The sequence below is a fragment of the Carica papaya genome, chromosome 7 (genome assembly GCF_054855325.1).
Source record: "Carica papaya isolate Zhongbai chromosome 7, ASM5485532v1, whole genome shotgun sequence".
NCBI lineage: Eukaryota > Viridiplantae > Streptophyta > Magnoliopsida > Brassicales > Caricaceae > Carica > Carica papaya.
In genome coordinates this window covers 19,450,807-19,474,197 of record NC_142315.1, presented here as the reverse complement: position 1 = coordinate 19,474,197, position 23,391 = coordinate 19,450,807, and the positions used below count along the sequence as shown (strand labels likewise).

The 23,391-nt window shown below is 32.9% G+C and overlaps 1 long non-coding RNA gene across 1 annotated transcript; it reads right to left on the bottom strand.

Annotated features, from left to right (window-relative positions):
* Positions 1 to 14,965: 14,965 nt before the first annotated feature.
* LOC110816268 (uncharacterized) lies at positions 14,966 to 23,024 on the bottom strand. The gene is made up of 2 exons (XR_015813337.1): positions 21,564 to 23,024; positions 14,966 to 17,511 (listed from the first exon to the last, which is right to left on the bottom strand). It is a non-coding gene; the product is annotated as an uncharacterized LOC110816268 (long non-coding RNA).
* Positions 23,025 to 23,391: the final 367 nt, after the last annotated feature.

Sequence of the window (23,391 nt, the reverse complement as noted above, 5' to 3'; positions counted from 1 at the left end):
GTGTTTACCGTCCCTTTCTGTGTAGGTTAGTCGAAGGAGAAACCCCAGCCGCAAAGGAGAACCAGCAGAGCCGTTGTACCCGGAGACCCCCCATCGATAGATTTGTTTGTTTTTTTATTTTTCTGGTCAACCAAGGCTTCCTAACGTATTTTTTGCAGGGATACATGTAAAAAAACGACCAAAACTGGCCAGACCAGGGCGAATGAATGCCTTGGGCAACAGAGTTGGCACCGGAGCACAGTGACACCGCCGTGCCAGAACCCTAAAATTGGCTAGAAAGGGTTTTCAAAACCAATTTTAGATTTTTGAAGTATTTTTTAGTATGTGACGAGTATTTTTGTTTATGCAGAAAAAATTTAGGAAACCCGGGGCTCGTTAAGAGGCATAGTGGGTAGTATAGAGTTTCGAAACACTGATCCAGGTAAGGATTCCTCACCTTATTCTCTGTTACGGTAAATTGAGACTTTATAATCAATAATTCTGTGTTTTGTGAAAATTAAAAAAACCTTAACAATAATTACAGGTCACTAGTGGATATGGATGGTCAATGTACGATCGCCCTGGTTTACTGTTCATTTCTTCCTATGTTGTTTAATATATTTACCATTTCATTGTGTGCATTAAATTGGTAGTTTAAAATGTGTTTTTGATTATTTAATTTATTTGGTTTCTCCTATACTGTTTATTTGGCTATCTGGTTACTTAGTTATTTGGTTATGTTAAACTGTATTGCCTGCTCAGATACCATTTACATTAATATTTGAATATGTAATGAGATGTTAGTATGTGATTAGTGGTGGCTTGGACGATGAGAATCTATATATATGGAAGCTTACTAGGCACCCTAAGAATGGGTAGACAGACCCGATATATAGAAAACCCTACTGTAGACATTATCTCAGTCGGATGAGGCTGGAAAATTCCATACCGAAAGAGTTTGGGAGATATAGTTTACCTCATACCAAACGGGGTATCGAGGTGATGAAGTTTGGCGCCCATTATCGGCTAGGGTATGAGGACGGTTGGGTAAATTAAAAAATCTAGATATTGGATTTACGAGTAGGGATACATCCCTATAGATCCCCAGGAGTCCCAGTAAGCAGGTAAAAAGGGGAAAAGACTGATTTTACTCTATTGTACATGAAATTATAAATGTTATATGGGTGTTTGTCTTATAGGTTGATTTTGCAAAACTCATAACAGTTAGTATGGAATAAATGTTTTAATGTTAAAGGTATTTACTTAAATTAAGGGATCCATTAGTTGTTTGTGATTTTTACCAACCTTCATTTTCTGTATCAATGATTAGCGTGATATTCTTACTGGGTTAGTATAACTCACTCTTCTATTAACCAGTTCAAATTAAGAGGACCAAGATTTAGATCTTGATCAGTAAGAAGGTTGTGAGTAGTTTACCTCTCGGACCCATTCAAAAGCTAGTGGAGGTTAACCCCTATGATATTTATCTATTTATTTTAAGTCATTTATTTGCTTCTTTTTACAAGCCGCTGTAGTAGGGATATTTTTGTAGCCTTATTGGACATTCTAATTTCCTGTGTAAAGAATGTAAATCCTAACTCTATTGTTCGCTTCCGCATTGATAATATAACTTTGTTCCCTTTAAGTTTCGGGCTTTTACACAAAATAGGATTAGGGAGGTGCTCAAAATACCAATTTCATTGTTGTTGATTCTTCACCTTCAAATTCAGCAAGCTCCTCTCCCATAGTTAGTAATTCCTAAAGTCCAGTCAGCTCAAATTCCTCAAGTCCAATTACCTCTAATTCCTCCTCATCAAGTGAAACTCCTCTAAGGAAATTCAGGTTATTGAGGGAAATTTATGCATATGGTTCTTTTGCTTTGTGTGTTTCAAATCCATAATTTTATGAGAAAGCTGCACAAATACAAGAATGGCACAATGCTACAGATGAAGAGATTGTTAGAATATAGAAAAATCAGACTTGGGAATTAATTGATTTACCTAAAAAAAAACATGTATCGAGCTTAAATGGGTGTTCAAAACTAAGTACCAAATTAATTGCAATATACAAAAACATAAAGCTCGACTTGTAGCAAAAGGACATGCTCAGCAATATAGCATTGATTTTGAAGGAACATTCTCACCAGTTGCTCACTTTGAAATAATAAGGATATTGCTTGCTTTAGCTGCTCATTTATCTCTTTTTAATTTAATTTAAGATATATATATTATATATATGCAATTATTAATTCTCTTTCCTTTTTAACAGGGAATCACAGATGTCAAGATGAGGAGGATGAGTGAATAAGGGATAGCTGACAAAATGTAGGGTAGTTGGCGTAGGGCAGTATACTATAAAAGTAAAAACCAATTGTGGTCCATGAATTACATGTAATGGTTGGCTTAGACCATCGTCAACCACTACCACCCAACCCAATTCAATGAAATCATTTAATAAACATAAAACATTTATTACTATTATACCCATTAAAAAAAAAAAAAAATGTCTACATGGTGTCGTGTGTTGCAGTAAATTATCTTTTTCTAAACCAAAATTAGTCCCTACTGGTGAGACAAATTGAAAAGATAAATTTAAACTGAATATATTTTTTATATATTTAATTAACATGATTTAACAAATATAAATATATTTAAAAAATGTTTTCATCTAAATTAAAAACCATTTACTAATGAAGTAAAATTTTTCATTATATTGTAATCTAAGAAATGTGGTGAGCAAAAGACATTTTTCAGAGTAGAAAAAAAGAAGAGGGAAGAGGAATCCCCAAAAATCAGGCTTTAAGGAGCTGCTAGAGAGAGCCTCCGGAAATCTAAGGCCAAGTTTGCAACTACATCATGCTTTTCCAATAAATAAAAACAATTCCTCTAACACCATTCTCTCTCTCTCTCTCTCTGTGCAAAAGCTTCCCCATTTAACTTAATGCTTTAGCTTACTCCTTTACTTTCACCTTCTCTGTACTTGAACATGGTTAAGTGGCAGTACATTTATTAATATCTGGCCTTCTTTTGGGGTCTGATACACAAAAGAGGTTGATTTGTTTCTTAAGATGTTTTCGACTTTCCATCAATGAGGTTTGATTTTATGAATATTCAAACTACTCTCTCTTATTGCTGCTTTTGTTCTTTTCTTCCTCGATAATTAATTTTTACATTGGTTTTTTCTTTTTTAACTTTCAAATTCGTGCCAGCTTTTAGGTGGTTTTTTTCTTTTTTAACATCTCAAAATCGTGCCAGCATTCATACTGATCTTATTTTTTCTTTTTCAACTTTTCAAATCGAAACATCATTTATCCTGGTCTTATTTTTTCTTCAACTTCTTAAATCGTATTAGTATTTTGCTAGTTTTTTTTCTTTTTAATCTCCTAATTTGTGCCACCATTTATTTTGTATTTTTTTCTTTTTCAATCTTTCAAATTGTGGCAGGATTTATTATTATACCCATAAAATAAAGAAATATCTACATCATAATGTCATGTGTTGCAATAAATGATCTTTTTGTAAAACAAAATTAGTCCTCACTGACGAGACAAATTAACAAGATAAATTTAAACTCAATTTATGTTTTATATATTTAATTAACATGATTTAGTAAATATAAATATATTTACCACATATAATTAATTTAATTATTTATGTGTATTTTGTTAAAGCAGTTAACATATAATTAAATAATTTATGTCTACATTATCTATTATGTTTTTAACTATTGCATGTTTGATAATTATTGGAATAAATTTGTTTGGTTAAAAATATTAAAAGTTTTAGTCGCTATTATATACATTATGTATAATATATTTGATTATATTGGATTTTATAGTAATTAAAATAAATTCATGTAATTAGTAAATTTTAATTTATATAATATTTTATTTATTTGTATAAAAATGTGCATTTAAATTTATAATACTAATATATTTATTATTTATTATGATTAGTATTATTTTAATTGACATAAAATAGAGAAGACTGCAAAAATTAATGGTAATGGTAATAATATAAATAGAGTTATTATTCATATTCAACAAACATATGTTTTTACATATTAGATGTTTTATATAATATATGCAGCTCAATTATATTTCGATTCAATCTCTCTAGTGAAGATATTGAATGAAAAACACAAAAATAAATAATTAAGGAATTACTCCCAGCAGAAGAGATTCAATAGTTTATGTTTTCCAAAAATTTTCTCTTACTTTTTACCTTCTCTCTCATGGAGACCCAACATTAGAGTTGTGCACACTTCTCAGCCCCATTAAAAGATTGGACTGAATTGGGTTGTTTGATTCAATTCCAACGTGTCCAATAATAATAAAATAAAAAAATTCAACCTCTCAAATAGTTCTAGAATTTATACTAATTTTTTTTTTCTTTTTCAACCTTTAAAATTATGCCATGTTCTTCTATTTTACCTCTTACTCATACAGTTTGCTTGCATTACTGGTGGTCAACCCTTTGATTACCCAACTGCAAAGTTCTCTACTTCATAGACAGACAACCCATCTGTCAATCATTTTGAACACTTCATAGATGGGTTAACGATGCCAGTAATTCTTCTCAGAGGAAGCTCTGAACCAAGCTTTGCTTGTGGTTTCTTTTGCAATGGAGATTACAAGACTTACCTCTTCGCCATCTTCATCGTTTAAAATAGTAGTTCTAACATCTCTCTGGACTTAGGATTCCCAAGAGTAGTCTGGTCTACTAACATAAATAACTTAGTTAGAATAAATTCAACCTTAGAGCTCACTGTAGATGGAGATTTAGTCTTGTAAGATGCTGATGGATCCGATGTATGGTCCACGGGTACTACCAATAAGTTCATCATTGGCTTGAAGCCCATCGAGATGGGAAACCTTATGTTATTTGATGACAGGAATGACATAGTCTGGGACTCCTTTGGCTGCCCAACTGACATTTTTGTTTTAAGGAGAATGTTGATTGAAGGAAAAATAATAACTTTTAGTGTTTCGTCTACAAATTGGACTGTTGGATGTTTGTACTTAGTTTCTGTCCCTAGCCAAGGCTTGTTTGGTCTTTTCATTGAGATCGATCCTCCATTATCTTATTTTGAGAATAGAGTTTCTAAATGCATTGTAAATAAGAGTAAGAAACCAAGTTATGTTAAGTTTCTAAATGAAAGCTTAACCTTGTTCCTATTTTACTCTGAACCAAATGATTTAGATCACTGTATATTTTTCCCCCACGTCATCTGCTTAATATATGAAGCTAAAATATGATAGCCACTTGTGGGTTAACCAACCAAGACCGGTAAGAGCGCATAAGCTGATGTCATTTATATCACGAACCATACCCCGTTTTATAGAACAATGACTGTAGCATACTTACCTAAATTTCATAAACTCGAATTAAGTAAAATAACTTATATTTATTAATCATAACAGAATTGTAGAAACGTTACATTCCTTAAATGTAAACATAAACATATCCTATAAGGTTCTAAATTTTCTTTCTTACATTACAAAATAAAAATACGAAATAGTAACCTTAATTTTCGTACCTAGCTTCAAAAAATTTTCTTCATATCACTGCTCATTTTACAGTGATATCTAGAGGGTGATAGGGGGATGAGATAAAATATCCAGTAAGCAATATTATAAAATCATAACATAATGCATGCAATATATAATTTTCTTAATACATAATAAAAACATATATTATATATAGTTTCTAAAAACATATATACGAATAAGAAGACGAATGCATAAACTAGAAAACATATTCATAATTTCTTCGATGTATGCTTCTTCACTATTACTGATCGTCAAAAAGTTACCAAACATTATGTGTAGACTAACATACTTATCACTAGTTCCCTATGTACTGGAATATAGAGTGACATACCTTGAAACACTGGTATCCCCGAACACAAAATGATCTAAGCATGGATATCACATTGATTCTCCATACACCCCAACACGGAACAACATGTATGGTTACATACTTATCATTTTGTCAATACACTCGAATATGGAACAACATTTATAGGTACACTGAAACCTAACATAATGTAGATGCTTTCAAAACAACTCATTTCTATAATGAGTGATGCATATGTATCAAAACCAAATTTCAAAAACAAAAAACGAAATAATATTTATATCGAAGTAAAATGTTAACAAATACTTAGCATATATGAAAGTATAAATAAAATATTTTCTAAAAATATTTAACCCATAATATCACAACATCTACTTGTATATTTTTTTACACTAAAAATACGTAAAATACTTCAAAACTACGTAGGCTAATGAATCCATAATACCTATTTATCTTAGGTCCCGAGCAATCATATTTCAAGTCTTTACTTTTATTTATCGCTTTATGTGTCCACTCGGATAGAGTCTCCTATTATATTGCTTTAATTTTCTTGAGGAGCATGTAATCTCAATTATGGCAGAATTCTAATTTTATTTATGACATTTTTCCTCTCAAAAATTTGAAAGATTTCTGGGATAATATTTGTTCATTTTATTTACTCAAAAATATCAAACACAATACTCAAAAACTAGTTCCAAAAATCAAAGAGAAACTGAAATTTAAAACTTAAGAAAAATCTTACATTTCTCATGGTTATATAATCTTCTTTTGACCGTGAGCCTTTTTTTTTCTTCATTTTCTTTGTCCTCACAAATTTAACAAAGTTTCCCAAGGTTAGTATCTAAGAAACCTCACAATACTTTCACAAGCACACTTTGTACTCCTTCTTCTTCACTCAACTATATGATTCTCACTATTTTTCTCCCATCCACAAGGCCCTTTCCTCTATTCCCCATTCGTACTATCTTTCTATGGACAAGTACCTTCCTATAAACACATTCAAACTTTTGGTTGTTTATGCTATGTACATGACAGGAATCAGGATAAAAATAAATTTGATAGTCGGAGTTGAAAGCGCATTTTAGTTGGGTATCTATTTAGGAAGAAAGGTTAAAGGTTGGATGATTTTAAAAATGGAGAATATTTTGTTTCAAGAGACGTTGCCTTCATTGAAATAGAGTTTTCATACACCAATAATATTGTAGATTCATCCCTAACTGAGAATGATGTTATAAATTACTCAGTAGACAATGAGGAGTCATATGTACAAGATGATATGGAGGAGCAGCAAGCTCCAACCTCGGATGAGGAATACGAGGTGAATATTAAGATGGGTAATTATGCGGAGACGCATATTGATGTGAATACTAGAGTAGGACAGAGGGGTATCAACATGGGAGGACCTATGGTGTTTAATGAACAACTTGGCAAGATTATGTGGTGCACAATATTCGAGTAAGCCCCTCAGCAGGTTCCTCTTTCCAATCAAAGTCCTCAAATACACTCTATTTGATAGCACATTATATGAATTATGATAGATTTTCTATGTGACACTAGTTTTTTTTATGGTAGCTGTTACCACAGGATATGAACCTAATACTTATGTGGAGGCATTAAAGGATGAACGCTAGAGAGAGGCGATGAGAAAAGAGGTAGAACATAAACAGTAAAAGAGTTGCCCCCCTTGAAGAAAGCAATTGAGAATAAATGGGTTTACAAAATTAAATAATATTTGGATGGAAGCACTGAGAGATGCAAGGCACACTTAGGTATCATGAGAAACAATCAAATCAAAGGTATAAATTACAATGAGACTTTTGCCCTGACAGCAAAGATGGTCACTGTGCGAATGTTTCGCGCCAGTGTAGCTGCGAGAATGGGGAATTACATCAGATGAATATACATAATGTATTTCTACATGGTGAGGGGATGAAGATATATATGACAATGCCACTTGGTTTTATTTCCTTAAAATCTGATAAAGTATGCAGACTTCAAAAGTCACTATATGGTCTACAATAGGCTCCCGGGTGCTGGTTTGCCAAGTTAGGATTTAAACAATCATTTTTTGATTACTCACTTTTTACTTATAGAGATCAACATATTTTACTAAATGTTCTTGTCTATGTTAATGATTATATTTTATCTAGGAAAAATAATACGTGTGTAAAAGTTTAAAGATTATTTGAGTAGGTGTTTTCATATGAAAGATTTGGGAATACTAAAATATTTCTTGAGAATTGAAGTAGCACGAAACTCAAAAGGAATATTCTTATGTCAAAGTAAGTATGCACATGACATCATTTTTTAGATGGGTCTATTGGGAGCTAAGTCGGCTAGCACTCCTCTTGAACAAAATCATAAATTAACACTTACTGAGAATGCTAATTTAGACAATCCTGAACAGTATAGACACCCGATAAGGTGCCTAATTTACTTGACGAGTATGCAGCAGCCAAAGGACAAACACTGGGAAACAACTTTGAGAATTGTTTGATATTTGAAAGGAAATCCCGATCAAGTTATCCTCCTGTGTGTTGATTGCAACCTGAAACTGTATGTCTATTCTGACTCTGATGGGGCAAGTTGTCCTTTAATAGGACAATCATTGACTAATTATTTTTTTATTTTGGGCAATTCACTAATTTCTTGTAAAATTAAGAAGCAATAGATATTTCTCGCTCTCCAGCTGAAGTAAAATATAAGTCAATGACAACCACGACTTGTGAACTAAAATGGCTGAAAGGATTGTTGTATGCTCTTGGTGTGATGCATTCAGGACCTATGTGTTTGTATTGTGACAGTCAAGTGGCTTTGCACATAGCTGCTAATTTAGTCTTTCATGAACGAACAAAGTATATTGAAATTTATTGTCATTTTGTACGTAATAAAATACAAATTAATAATATTCAAACCAAATACGTCCACACTTCTATGCAGCTTATAGACATTCTTATGAAGGCTTTAGGCAAGTGACAATTTGATTTTCTTCTTTGCAAGTTGGGCATTTGGGATCCTCATGCTCCAACTTGAGGGGAGTATTAGAGAGATTCTAGGCATGGTCATGATCATGATCTTCTCCTTGACTTTTGGATTGTGACATTTTTCTTAATTTTAGGCGTTATCATAATCATTTTATTAATTGTAAATATTCTCTTATTATATTTCTTCTCTATATATACTCACCACTCATGGGAACAAAATAACAAGAAAAACTTATGTCCCAAATTACTTGATCTTCTCAAAGACAGCTCAATTATTTGGAATTCCATCATTTTTGGGTAGGTGATGCTGGACTTGAACTCTTCCTTATGACTAAGAGAAAGGTGAAGTTGGACCACAAAACCTTTGTTACAGTCCTAACCGCATGCAGTCACATTGGCTTGGTGGAAGAGAGCTGCAAATTTTTGAACTCTATGGAAGCTGGCTATGGTATTGCACCACGCATGGAGCATTATGCATGTGCAATTGATCTTTTAGGGCAGGCTGGGCGCCTACTTGAGGCAAAAGCTTTGATTGAATCTATGCCATTTGAATCTAACGCAATGGTATGGAAAACATTCTTGGGTGGATGCAGGATTTGTGGAAACATTGAATTGGCGACCAAAGTCGCATGATATCTACTGGAGCAAGAGCCTGATGAGCATTGCACTTATATTTTGCTTCCTAATATGTATGGCCATCTCAAGAGATGGAATGAGAAAGCTAGTGTAACAAGGCTGAGGAGAGAGAGAGAGGCGTCAAGAAGGTACCTAGGTGGAGTCGGATAGAGGTTAACAATAAGGTGCATTCTTTCAATGCTGAATATAGATCACATTCACTGTGAAGAGATATACCTAAAGCTCGGAGAACTGACAGAAGAAATAAAGTGGTTAGATTATACTGCTAGTTGGGATGCTCTGTATTGTGATTTTAATGGCATACAGCATATTCTGCAAGCTTGTTTTCTTTTAGCCAGGTAGAAGGTTAAAACCGTCAAAAAGGGAGAGGTAAAGGAACTGGAGTACTTTTTCTTTTTTGGTAGAAGAAAAGAGGTGAAGGAAAAGAAAATTGAGAAGATTTAAATATTCTTTTTTGCATATACAAAGTTACAGTCCTCTTAGAGGGACTGGAATGAGAAAAATAGGAGATTAGTCGTTAGATGGTTTTTCTTCTCATTTTAGTATGCTTCAAGATTATCATTTGTTTTCTTTTTGCACTTACATTCTTTCTCTGAAAATTATTAGGGCAAAGGACCAAGATTGTTATCAAATGGCTCACACATTTTAGTTATTACTGTGAGTAAAAGGTGTGTGTAGAAATTTTGTTCCATTACGACCAAGAATAAGTTTATAATACTTGTTGTTCTTTGAAAAAAGAGTCTGACATGATGAAACACTCAAATTGGGAATGATTTGAATATAAATAATTTCTTGTAATATTCTTTTTTTGTTCGTTTAAACACTTATATTACTTTTTTGTAATATTCTTGTGATACATTATATGTATGTATATATATATATATGTGTGTGTATGTCTACGTATAAGAAAATGACCTTTGTCTCACTGGTCCAGGCGTACACAGCAGACGCAGTTTTTTATCATCCCTTAAAAAATGAAACGGTGCGTTTTGATACTTGACACAATCGGGTTTCGGGCTCGCAGCCCATTCAGCATGGATTTTAGCCTGATAACAGGTTGAATGTCACACAGCCAGCTTATAAGATGATGAAGTTGTAACCTTCTTGACAAAGGACATGATAGGAGGGAAAGATTGGTTTAGATCACCCATTTCACAAGACTCATAATATATACACTCTGGATTTCAGTTTTACAACCCATTCTACTCTTTTCTTTCATCTATTAATTGAAGAAGAGAGCATTGCAGTGTGGTAATCAAAAGTAGAAATGAGCTCTCTACTTCATGGACAATCAACCCATCTGCCAATCATTCTGAAGGCTTCACAGATGGGTCAACGGTGCCAGCCCTTCTTCTGAGAGGAAGCTCTGGACCCACCTTTGCTTGTGGTTTCTTCAGTAATGGAGATTGCGATACTTACCTCTTCGCCATCTTCATCATTCAAACTAATAATAGTTCCGAAATCTCTTCCGGCTCAGGATTCTCAAGAGAAGTCTGGTCTGCTAATAGAAACAACCGAGTGAGAATAAATTCAACCTTGGAACTCACCGTAGATGGAGATTTGGTCTTCCAGGATGTCGATGAATCCGAAGTATGTTTCACGGGTACCCCTTATAAGTCCGTTGGTGCTGGCTTGAACCTTACCGAGATGTGAAACCTCGTGCTATTTGATGACAAGAATGATTTAGTATGAGACTCCTTTGAGCCCCCAACTGACATTTTGGTTACAGGGCGTATGTTGATTGAAGGGAAAACACTGACTGCTAGTGTCTCATCTACAAATTGGATTGTTCAGGGATCCCAAGCTGCAAACCAGGGACCTCTTCTTTTGGTCACATCCACGCTTTTCGCGTCAAAGCCTCAACCAATCTTCGGTTTTTTCTTCCTCAAACAGAGGGCTTGAGGTTCCTTTCTTCAATTGATGCGTCTTCTGCTTTCATGCAATTTTGGTAAGCTTCGGGTCAATGGCCATTCACAACTTATCCTAAAGCTCCCATCTTCCCTTTTTCTCTTATGGCTTCACGTGAAGCTTTGGCTGCATTTCTAAAGTCTCCTTTTGGTGCGACGTCGAATCACACTGTCAGCATTTTTGTTTTCACCTTCGACTTGTACCATCACGCAGCCTGGGCCTTCCTTTATCTGTTTTTGGTAGCTGCAGGAGGAAAACATAAAGCTTTTCAAACGACGCTGTTGTGAAGGCAGATTAATTACCTGGGCTGGGTCTTGTGCACGTTTGAGCCGAAGCTTTCAACTGTTTGGGCTCAGATGATGGGTTAAAAGGAAATAAAAGGGAGATGAGAGGGCCTAGCCTTTTTCTTCTTCTTCTTTTGTTTTTTTACTTGTTTTGGTGCATTAATACAGACATTCTTTCACATATATTTTAACTGAAATACCTTTTTACCAACGAGAATAATTCTTATCATTTTTAGTAATTTTTAATTATTTAATAAAAATTTTAAATCATAAATAAAGATAAAAAGCATGCAATAATTTATAAAAGTAATCAAAGATGATGTGATTGATATCAAAATGAGAGAGAGAGAGAGAGGTAATTTTTTTTAATTAATATGATTAATAATTGTTTTTATTTTTGGAAAACTGTTTTAGAAAGAAGGAAGAGGTTGTCATATCCTCGTGTGTGTGTAATGCATGATACACAATACATACATACATATATATATATATATATATATATACATACATATATGTTGTTCAGGAGACAAATTCATATAAAAAGTTAATGAAAATGCATGAGGGCTAATGAACATAAAAGGTAAAACAACCTTTGGCTAGCTTTATACCATGTTCTCAAATAAATAAATAAATAAATAAATAAATAAAAGAAACTAAATCAATCCTACTAACTGGAAAAAATATGTGAAGGGAGATAAGTCGTCTTGCTGAAAATTCTTCAATGGATCCCGAATCTGATGATGAGTTTCTCAAACAAGCTTCTATTTTTGTTTTTGTTTTTGTTTTTTAATCTTTGCAGAGTGTAATAAATACCTTTGTTTCTTTCTTGTTCTTTTTCCTATTCTATTTTTTATTATTTTTTTCTTTTTTGTGATTATATAAATATATATATATATACATACACATATATATGTATATATCAAATATCATACACTTCCATTAAATGCATTTCATAGCCTAGAGCCACTTTTGTGAACAAAAGAAAAGAATAGAAAGAACGAAACCAATTATCTAATTATTTTTTCTCAGCTCAAAACCAATTATCTAATACTATATTTGTATGTATATGTAGCGGATGGATAAATTATATATATATATATAATATTTATGAGAGCAGGTAAAAAGAAATTAGATGATAAAGTCAGACCTGTGGAAATTTCAGCACCCCCTATTAATTGGTCAGAAAAATAATAAATAAACAAAAGCCATGTTAAATTACTAAAAAAATCTAAAAACAAAATCTCATTTCATATGTCATTTCATAATTAGAAGATTACAATCTGTATGTGCGTGCGTGTATATAAGCATGATAACATATATGCGTGTATGTGTGTGTATATAAAGCAGTGATGACGTATATGTGCATGCGCTGTACATGTGTGTGTATATAAGCAGGTTCTGGATATATCAAGTGGTGGGAGAGAGAGAGAGAGAGAATGAAGCGGATTTCCATCAGCCTCTGCATCTTCTCCTTCCGCTCGCTGCTACTCTAACCATACCAACACCATTGAAGTATACTCTCCGCTCCCGGAAACTATTTGTACCAGTTCGGATTTTTCTCAAAAAAAAAAAAATTTAAATTTTCATTAACTTTATCATAACTGTATTTAACAATTTAAAATATTTTAAAATAAATTTACATTAAATTCAAATTTTTTAAAAATAATCTATCATTATTTAAAAAATAATATAAATTAAATCTCTTAAAAAATAAATTTTAATTAACAACATAATTTTTTTTAATAAATATTTTTAAATCTAAATAAAAATAAATCATATTTAAATTCAAATTAATAAATAAAATAAATTATAATTTTTACATTTATTTTCAACACTCTCTCATGATGTCAAAATTATAATCATCAAATTTATTTTGTTAGAGCACATCTCTCAAATATTTTTTATTTGATCTTCATATTCTGAAATACTTTTTTTTTTAATTATTGATGCATTTATCACAAACCTTTGATTATTGATGCACTTCTCACCAAATTTTAAAGAATAGTTTCTTCTTATTTTTTAATAATATTTGTTTGCTCATTCTTTAACTTGCAATTTTTTTTTGTATATATCTAAATTTTTTATAATAAAAATATTGTAATTTACCTTTATACCAACAATTTTTTTTCATCATGATTATTTTTCTCGTGTACTACGCATGGTGAAAATTTTCTTCTCTTTGATATTAATGAAGATTTGTTTGACATCGTGGCGATGAAAACTCTCTTAATTATTTTTTCACCTCTCACTACTCTTCTTTACTCTATGGCCTGCAAAACATTAATTAATTCAACAGTAATTTTAGAGAGACATTTAGAATTTTCAAGTGATAAAATTTTTGACTCAAACTTTTCTGTTAATTCATAAGAATTTTTTTAACAATTTTACTGTCGAAAAACTTTTCACCAAATAATCTAATTTTGTTAACAATTGTCATGAACTTATTAACATATTCATTGATTCTTTCTGATTCTTTCATCATTTAGATCTCAAATTCTATCTTAAAATTCCAAACTTGCATCAACTTGATTTGGTCATTGCCTAAATACTCAATTTTAAGAAAAATTCATCTCTTTTGAAATTTCACAAATCATGATGCTAGTGAAAATTATTTCATAAACTGAAAAGTACAAGTAAGTTTTTGCTTTGTACTTCTTGAATTTTTCTTCATTATAACTCTTTAGTTAAGGTCCAGTTTGATGAGATGGCAATGATGGGAGTTCACCATCATTTTCAACCACATTCCACAAATTAAAATGCATTTTCACAGTCCATAATTGATAATTTTTTCTTGTAAAAATGAGAGGCGAAGTTAAAGGAAAAATGTTTAAAGTAATATTTGATATATGAGACTTACTTGTTTTCTCTATATAATTTTTTTTTCTCACATATCCCTGACCAACAAAGCTTTGATACCTCTTGTTGAAATTTTTTTCGGAAAAAAAAATTTAAATTTTTATTGACTTCACTCTCTCCACATTTAACAACTTAAAATACTTTTAAATAGACTTACATTGAATTGAAATTTCTTAAAAATAATCTATCATAATTTAAAAGATAAATATAAATCAAATTTATTAAAAAATAAACTTCAATTAATAATATAATTTTTTAAAATAAATATATTTTAAATCTAATTAAAAATAAATATTATTTGAATTCAAACTAATAAATAAAATAAATTATAATTTCTACATTTATTTTCAATACTATTAAATGTCATTTTCTTAATTATATATATATATATATATATATATATCCTTATCTATCATCTCTCCCTTTTCCTATATTAATTTCTCTCTTCAATTTCTTAATATTTTCCCAATTGAAATCTCCATATATCTAATGATAAAGAGTAAGTTTAAATATCTCAAAAATACAAATTAATTATGGTTTGAAAGGATTCAGGTTTTAAGAGGGAATCATCTCTGCAAGTGGAGTACAAATGTTCCAACTATGGCCGAGATACTTCATCGAGATAAAGCTCCAGTCAAAATGGATTGGTTCCAGGATCAATGACAACACTATAATCACAACAACACTAACCCACTGGTAGCCCAAACAGATTCTACTAACCTACCGGTAGAACATGGCAGCATCATTGGCTCCGGTAACTACATCGTTTCTGTTGGACTTGGAAGTCCGACCAAATATTTATTGCTGGAATTACACATCCGAAGCGATCTGACCTGGACCCAATGCAAACCTTGTGCTTCTTGTTATCACCAGAAAGATCCAATTTTTTTGTCTTTATCCTGCAAAGCTACTTGTTTAGTTACTTCTGATGGGTTTTGCTATTTACATACTCAAATTTTTTCATTGACCGGTAATGCTAAAGAGAAGGAGAAAACTTTCTATAACTCTACTTTATGACAAAATGCTCTTATCGAAGTTAAAGATACTCTTAAGAAGAAGGGTAATAGGACTGCAGTAATAAAAACTTGAGTATGTAAATAGCAAAACCCATCAGAGGTGTTTCAGAAGTATCTAAATGAAGCAGCTTTGCAGGATAAAAACACAAAAAATTGAATCCTTCTGGTGATAGCAAGAAGCACAAGGTTTGCATTGCATCCAGGTCAGATTGCTTCCGGTGTGTAATTCAAGCGATAAATATTTGATCGAATTTTCGAGTCCAATGGAAACTACGTAGTTGCTAGAGCCAATAATACTGCCATATTCTACCGGCAGGCTAGCAGAATCTGTTTGGGCTACCAATAGGTTAGTGTTGTTGTGATTATAAGTACTACTATTGATCTTAGAAAGAATCCGTTTTGACTTGCCCAAGATCAGCTTCTTCTTCAGCGGCAGTGTAGAGGTGAAGATTGCACAGATGGGGATCTTGCATCTCGTTAAGCCTGAATCTTCACAAGTGTATCTAACGTTTACTTATACGTGAAAAGTTAGTAAACAAGATAATTTTTAGTACTGGAATTGTAACATCTCATTTATTGTTTATGATTTAGTTAAAATAAGAATTTTAAAAAAGAAATTATCTACTTTTTCTCTATTTTTTTTTTCATTTTCAAGAAAAAAGTAAAAATTATAGAACTTAGCCACAAAAGATTTGGTATGTTGTTCTATTGGTCTAGCTTGTCTGTAATCCTAATGTTGTTTGTATGGTTGTTTTTGAAGCCCAGGAAAATTCCCGTAGTTAATTGAGAATTTTTATCAGAACATCACGTTTGGGAATGAAAACTGTATTCGTTTGATTGTGCCCTTTCAATAGGAACCCAGATGTGAGAACATTTTGGACGAAGTTAATAACTTGGGTAGTTGATGAAATGCTAAAGGTGTTCGATAGAATAAGAGTCCTGATGCTCTGATAGGCCAAAACTTGTTTATTGTTGCATGAATTTCTTGTAATTGCTGATGTTAAAAGTTAAAATCTCTAGCTATTAACTGTTGGAAGCAAAAGCTTGATGTTTTTGTGTTTGTAATTTCAAAACAGAGAGAGAATAATACAACAATTTAAATATGAATGTGTGGGTCTGCAGTAGAAAAAAGAGAGCAAAAAAATGTACAGGAAATGTAGAGAAAAAATGCAAAAGAGAATACAACAGAGTGAGAGACAGCTTCTGAAAAAGTGAACTATATATATTGTAGTTCATTAGCCTTGCATATATATAGCATTTTTAAGGGAAGATATTTTGTTACATCAAATACAAGCTGTCAGCAAAAAGTCAAGTAAAATACATCATTTTGTTAACCAAAACAAGCAAGAGTTGCTGATTTTCTTGCTTCAAAACATGCTTTCCCATTCCATTCAACTATCACTTACTAATTAAAGCAGAATAAAGAAAAAATAATCATAATTTCCTGACTTCAGCAATCACTGTTCAAGAAAAACTCAACTGCTAACACTTCTCTTGAGTTTTCTTTCGAACAATCCAAGTTTGGTTCTCTAAGTCTTAAACCGTTCCCTTGGCAAAGCTTTAGTTAGGACGTCAGCAAGTTCTTCCTCTGATTTGCAATGCCCTAAATGGATCTCTTGGTTCTTCTCAGCTTTGTGCAAGAAATGAAACTTAACTTTTATATGCTTATTCCTACCATGTTGCAAGAGAATCTCTCCAAGATCTAATATAACAAATTATTTCATCATCAATTGTTTAAACTGCTGCACTATCTGCTTGAAGCCATACAATTTCTTCTTATACTTGTATACCATGTCAGTCTTTCCATCAACTACAAACCCCTGAGGTTGTTCAATAAAAATCTCCTCCTGCATAGCAAGCTGCTACTCCTTGTACGTCATAAGTTCTTCATAGTTTGTTGGTTTAATTATGGTCAAATTGTACCTTTCATAATCCTCTACTAATAACTTAGTTTTTGTGTCTAGTGTGTCTGCAGTTGGATCATCAAATTCTGCAAAATAAAGTTGAACTTTTTCAACAGTAACACTTTGGGAACTTGAAGCTACAACAATTGAATCTTCTATGAGCTTTTTTACTTCAACTTGTTTTTTATTCCAATTCTGAAATATTGATTCATCAACAAGCACTACTCTTTTGCATAAACTTTAAAGAATCAACATCATCATGGGTAAATCTTTTGTGCTACAAACAAGTCAAATCATCCTTGGCAACAAAACATGTTGATTTACATATTTCAGACCAAACACATAGTTATTCTCATTTTTCTTGATATTTGTTACTAATATATTTGTATGATCATAAATAAGGCAGTAATCATTTTTTAACAAAATGGAATAACCCTTATTCTGTATTTGAGCAACACTTAACAAATTTTGCTCTAAACCGGTAATAAAGAGCACATCGGTTATGAGTTTAATACCTTGCTTTATTTGAATTAGTATTGAGTTTTTTCCTTGAGCTTCCATAACTGTCCTATTGCCAAGTTTCACTTTAGTTTTGCAATTAACATCCAAGTTGTTGAACAACATACGATCCTTGGCTATATGGCTTGTGCACCCACTGTCATCATATTAGAAATCACTTTCACTCACACAAGATGTCTCAGTTATCATGAAAAGATAACTTTTCTGCTGTTCATGGTTCTCAGCAAAATAGACTTCCTGTTGCTCAAGTGGTTGCTGCTGTTGTTGAGGTTTATTCTTTTGCTATGATGCTTGACTTTTTCTCTTCCAACACACATTCTCTAAATGACCATACTTTTTGCAAATCTTGCGTACATACTTTCAACACTAACTCTCAGGATGATTGGATTTACCACAACTTCCATATGGGGAATACTTTCTTTTTTCTGATGAATCTTCTGAACTCTGTGGCTGCTTCCCTTTACTTATTGAGGATTGACCTTTATTTTTTGAAGTTAAGATCTCAAATTTGTAACTCTACCTTACTTGAAAAGCATTTTCAGTAATCTCATCATTTCTGATTGAAAACTGTTGTTTTATTTGAGGTTGAAAGAAACAGAGAAAGAAGAAGGTGCAGAGCTTAAACTTTATATTGATGCAAAACTATTTATTTGATCAGCAGTAGTGCATTTAAATAGCAAAAATAGAGAATAAAAACGTGATTCTAGGAGAAATCTACAAACTAGGAGCCATATTATCAACATCCTCAATACTAGATCTGCTTTATTGATTGAGTCCAACAAAGAAAAAAGTCACGTGCAGTTCAAAAACACATTTTAACACTCCTCCTTGCTTTTGGAACTGCAAACACCAATTCTTTGCCTTAGAAGCTCGAACTTACTGATGGGAAGAGGCTTTGTGAACAAGTCTGCTAGCTGATCTTCAGACTTGCAATAAATTAGTGTCACTTCTCTATTTTGCTGCACCTCTCTCAAAAAATAGAGCTTGATGTTGAAATGCTTGGTTTTCCCATGAAACACTGGATTGTTTGATATTGCAATGGCTGCTTGGTTGTCAACAAAAATTTTAGTGTTTTATTTTTGCTCTATGTTTAAATCACACAAGATTTTTTTTAGCCATAAAACTTGATTTACAGCAGCTGTTGCTGCTATAAATTCAATTTCTGCAGTAGATTGTGCTATAATCTCTTATTTCTTGGAACACCAGGAGAAAGCCCTTGAGCCTAGATTGAAACAATATCCTGAAGTGCTTTTCATATTATCAACTGATCCAGCCTAATTACTATCCGAAAAACCACACAGCTTGAAATTTTTACATCTTTTAAACTTAACTCCATGATCAATAGTACCTTTGACATACCTTAATATTCTTTTTCCTACAATTAAATGCAATTCACTAGGGCAATGCATAAATCGGGATAAGAGACTTACAACAAATAGAATGTCAAGCCTTGTTGCAGTGAGGTACATCAGACATCCAATCAAACTCCTGTAATAACTTTCCTCAAATTTATCAGCTCCATCTTCCTTAGTTTCTCCTTTTGATTCTTTGGCGTGCTTACTGCCTTGCATTCTTCCATCTTAAACTTCTTTAGGATTTCCTTTGTATATTTTTTTTGACCAATGAACACTTCATTTTTTCCTTGTCTGATCTCCATTCCAAGAAAATAGGTCATGAGACCAAGATCTATCATTTCAAAAACCTGCATCATCTCCTTTTTGAACTCTTCAGCTAGCTTTGTATTATTTCCTGTCACCAGAAGATCATCAACATATAGGGACACAATGAGTGTGTCATTATCTTTATGTTTCACATAAAGAGTGGCCTCAGATAAGCTTTTAACAAAACCAAGACTTATCAAGTGCGCATCTATCTTACTATACCAAGCTCTTGGTGCTTGTTTCAAACCATAAAGAGCCTTTTTGAGCAAGTAGACCTTGTCTTCTTCACCTTGCTTCACAAATCCTTCAGGCTGCTCTACATATATCTCCTCCTGCAAGAAGTCATTTAAAAATGCTGATTTGACATCCAGCTAAAATACTTTCCATCCCATTTGTGCTGATAATGCAAGCAGCAACCTGATTGTATCTAGCCTTGCCACAGGAGCAAAGGTATCAGAATAATCAACACCGTATAGTTGAGCATACCCTTTAATGACGAGTCTGGCCTTATGTTTGTTGATAGAGCTGTCTGCATTCAGCTTTGTTCTGAACACCCATTTGACGCCAACGACCTTTCTTCCTTCAGGTCTTTTAATCAACTCCCAAGTTTTATTTTTTGTAATCATAAACAGCTCCTCCTCCATTGTTTTCTTCCATGTTGAATCCTGTACTGCTTCTTCACGATCGTCAGGTTCACAAATTGCCACATTACATCTTACATAGATGTCTGAAATTGACCTTGTACCTCTAACTGGAAGATCATCTTCCAGCTCTTCTTGCCATGAATCTGCTAGGTTCTCTTTAGTAACAACACTTCTTGGTTCTTTTGAATAGCTATCTTTCTTCTGCAAATTTTTCCAATCCCATTGTTCATCCTCATTAAAGTGTGCATCCCTACTGATTGTCATTTTTCTGTTTAAGGATGATACACCTTGTCAGCTTTAGAAACTGAACTATAACCCACAAAGATGCCTTGAATTGTTTTTTGGTAAAGCTTGTCACATTTTACCTATGACACATGAACAAAACATACACAGCCAAATACTTTAAGAAAATTTAGTGAAGGCTTATACCCATACCAAGCTTCAAACGGAGTTTTATCTTCTAAAGATTTGGTTAGAAGTCGATTTTGCAAAAATACTGCTGTATTGGCTGTCTCTGCCTAAAACGTTTTTGGTAGCTCTTTCTCATGCAACATACATCTGGCCATCTCCATTACCGATTTGTTCCTTCTTTCGGTAACTCCATTCTGTTCTAGAGTGTATGGAACAGTAAGTTGATGTTCAATGCCAGCTTCTTCGCAAAATAAATTAAACTCTACTGAAGTGTATTCCTTTTCATTATCTAACCTCAACGCTTGAATCTTACAGCCACTTTGATTTTCTACCATTTTCTTGAAATTCAAAAATACACCAACATTTTCTGATTTGAATTTCAAGAAAAAAATCCAGCACATTATTATGAAATCATCAATGAAAAGAATGTAGTAAAGACTACCTTGTAAAAATGGCATTTTTTGAGGTCCAGCAACATCCGTATCGAATAAGCTGTAGTTTTTTGGAAGCTCTAAGTTGATTTTAAAAATGGCAACCTATTCTGTTTACCATATTGGCAGGCAGTACAATCTGGCAAAATAATTGTCAAGCTCTGGTAGTCCCCTTGTCAAGTCACTTTTCTACAATCTTAACATCCTTTGAAGATGACAATGGCCAAGCCTCATATGCCAAATTTCTGTGTTGCTAGCTTTGGTGAAATAAGCTATCTGCACCTCCTAGGTTCATATGAAAAGCTTTTACCTCTCATTTTAACCCTTAAAATTTTTTTCCGAGATGCATCAAAAACAAGGCAATGGAAATCTTCAAAGGATACCTTAAATCCTTTTTTTAACAACTGATTAACACTCAATAGATTTTGATGAATTTCAGGTACATAAAGGACACCAAAAATTATTTTTGTACCTGAGCTGGTTGTAATTGCAACAGTTCCAATCCCTTTTGCAGGTAGATAGCCTCCGTTGCCTATTTTGATCTTCTTGATTTTTGAGGGCCTTAAATCTTTGAAGAGAGTTTTATCAAAAGTCATGTGGTTTGTACAACCACTGTCAATCAGCCAACCTTCTGAAGAACTTTTTAGTTGAAAAACATGTCACCACAAACATCCTATCTTTTTCTTCATCAGCAACTTGAGCAGCTTCATCTTGGTTCTGGAATTTATTATTGCGAACCACAGCTTTATGTCCATCCTGACCACATTTGCTACATTTGGCATCTGGCCTTCTCCAATATTTGAAAGGTGGATGGCCTATTTTACCGTAGTGCTGACAAGGTGGGTAGTTCTTTTTCCAATTTCTATCATTGTTGCAATTCTAGTTGTTTACAGAACCTTCAGAAGATGTCGCTTGTGTTTTTTTGTCAGTATTCTTCTTGGTTTTTTCAGCCATCAGGTGCTTGGCTGGCAGAGCTCCTTCAACAACACTTTCTTGCCTCATTAACCTCCTTTGATCTTGAGCTTGCAAAGCATTTAGTAGCTCTACCAAAGTGATTTTGAAAAATTCCTTTGTATTTTCCAAGGTGGTAATGGTAGCTTCATATCTTTCTGGCATAGTTACAAGAATTTTTTGAACAATTCTTGAATCTAGAAATTGAGTGCCAAGCAACCTTACCTTGTTTACAATGCCCAATAATCTGTTTGAGTATTCTTTGATTTACTCAGAGTCTTTTATCCTCTGCAGTTCAAATTCCCTCAATAAATTCAGCACCTGCATGCCTCGAATCTTTTCATCTCCTTTTTATTCTTCTTTGAGATAATCCCAAATCTCTTTTGCAGATTTAAGAGACATGATCCTTGTGAAGATATTTGCTAAAACAGCCACAAAGAGAGTTGCCTTTGCCTTGGATTTCTTGGTCTTCTTCTCCTTGTGATTTTTCATTTGGGCTATGGTAGGATTGTTTGACAGCGGAGCGACTTCGTAATCTTCTTCCACGGCCTCTCAAAGATCTAAAGCCTCAAGGTAAGCCATCATTCTCACGGCCCAGAGTTGATAATTCTCACCATCAAATACTGGAGGAGCAATGTTGGAATAGCTGGTTTCACTCTCTATCGTAATCATAGATCCCTTAAGAAGAGAGCTCTGATACCAATTTATTGTTTTATTTGAAGTTGAAAGAAACAAAGGAAGAAGAAGATGCAGAGCTTAAACTTTATGTTGATGAAAAACTATTTATTTGATCAGAAGTAGTACATTTAAATAGCAAAAATAGAGGATAAAAACGTGATCTTAGGATAAAGCTACAAACCAGGAACCATATTATCAACATCCTAAAGACTAAGTCTGCTTTATTGATTGAGTCCAACAAAGAAAAAAATCACGTGCATTTCAAAAACACGTTTTAACAAAAACCTCTTCTCCTGAGCCTATAGTTTACTGATAAGTTTAACAACAGTATGTTTCTTAAAATCGCATGTTTCTTCTATCATAGACAACTTTGATTCAAACTTTCAGGGAGACTAAATATTATTTTTTCAACCACTCTCTGATCTTTGAATTCTTCTCCAAGCAGCCTTATTTGATTAACAAGATTCATAACTCTTGTAGAATACTCTCTAATACTCTCTTCTTTCAGCATTCTCAATAACTCAAATTCTATTTTCAGAGTCAACAATTTTACTCTTTTTACTTTAGAACTCGTAGCATATTCTTCCCTCAAATAATCCCAAGATTTTTTGGCTGTCTTGAAAGCCACCAGCCTTGGAATATGTCATCAAAAACTGCAAAATGAAGAATTA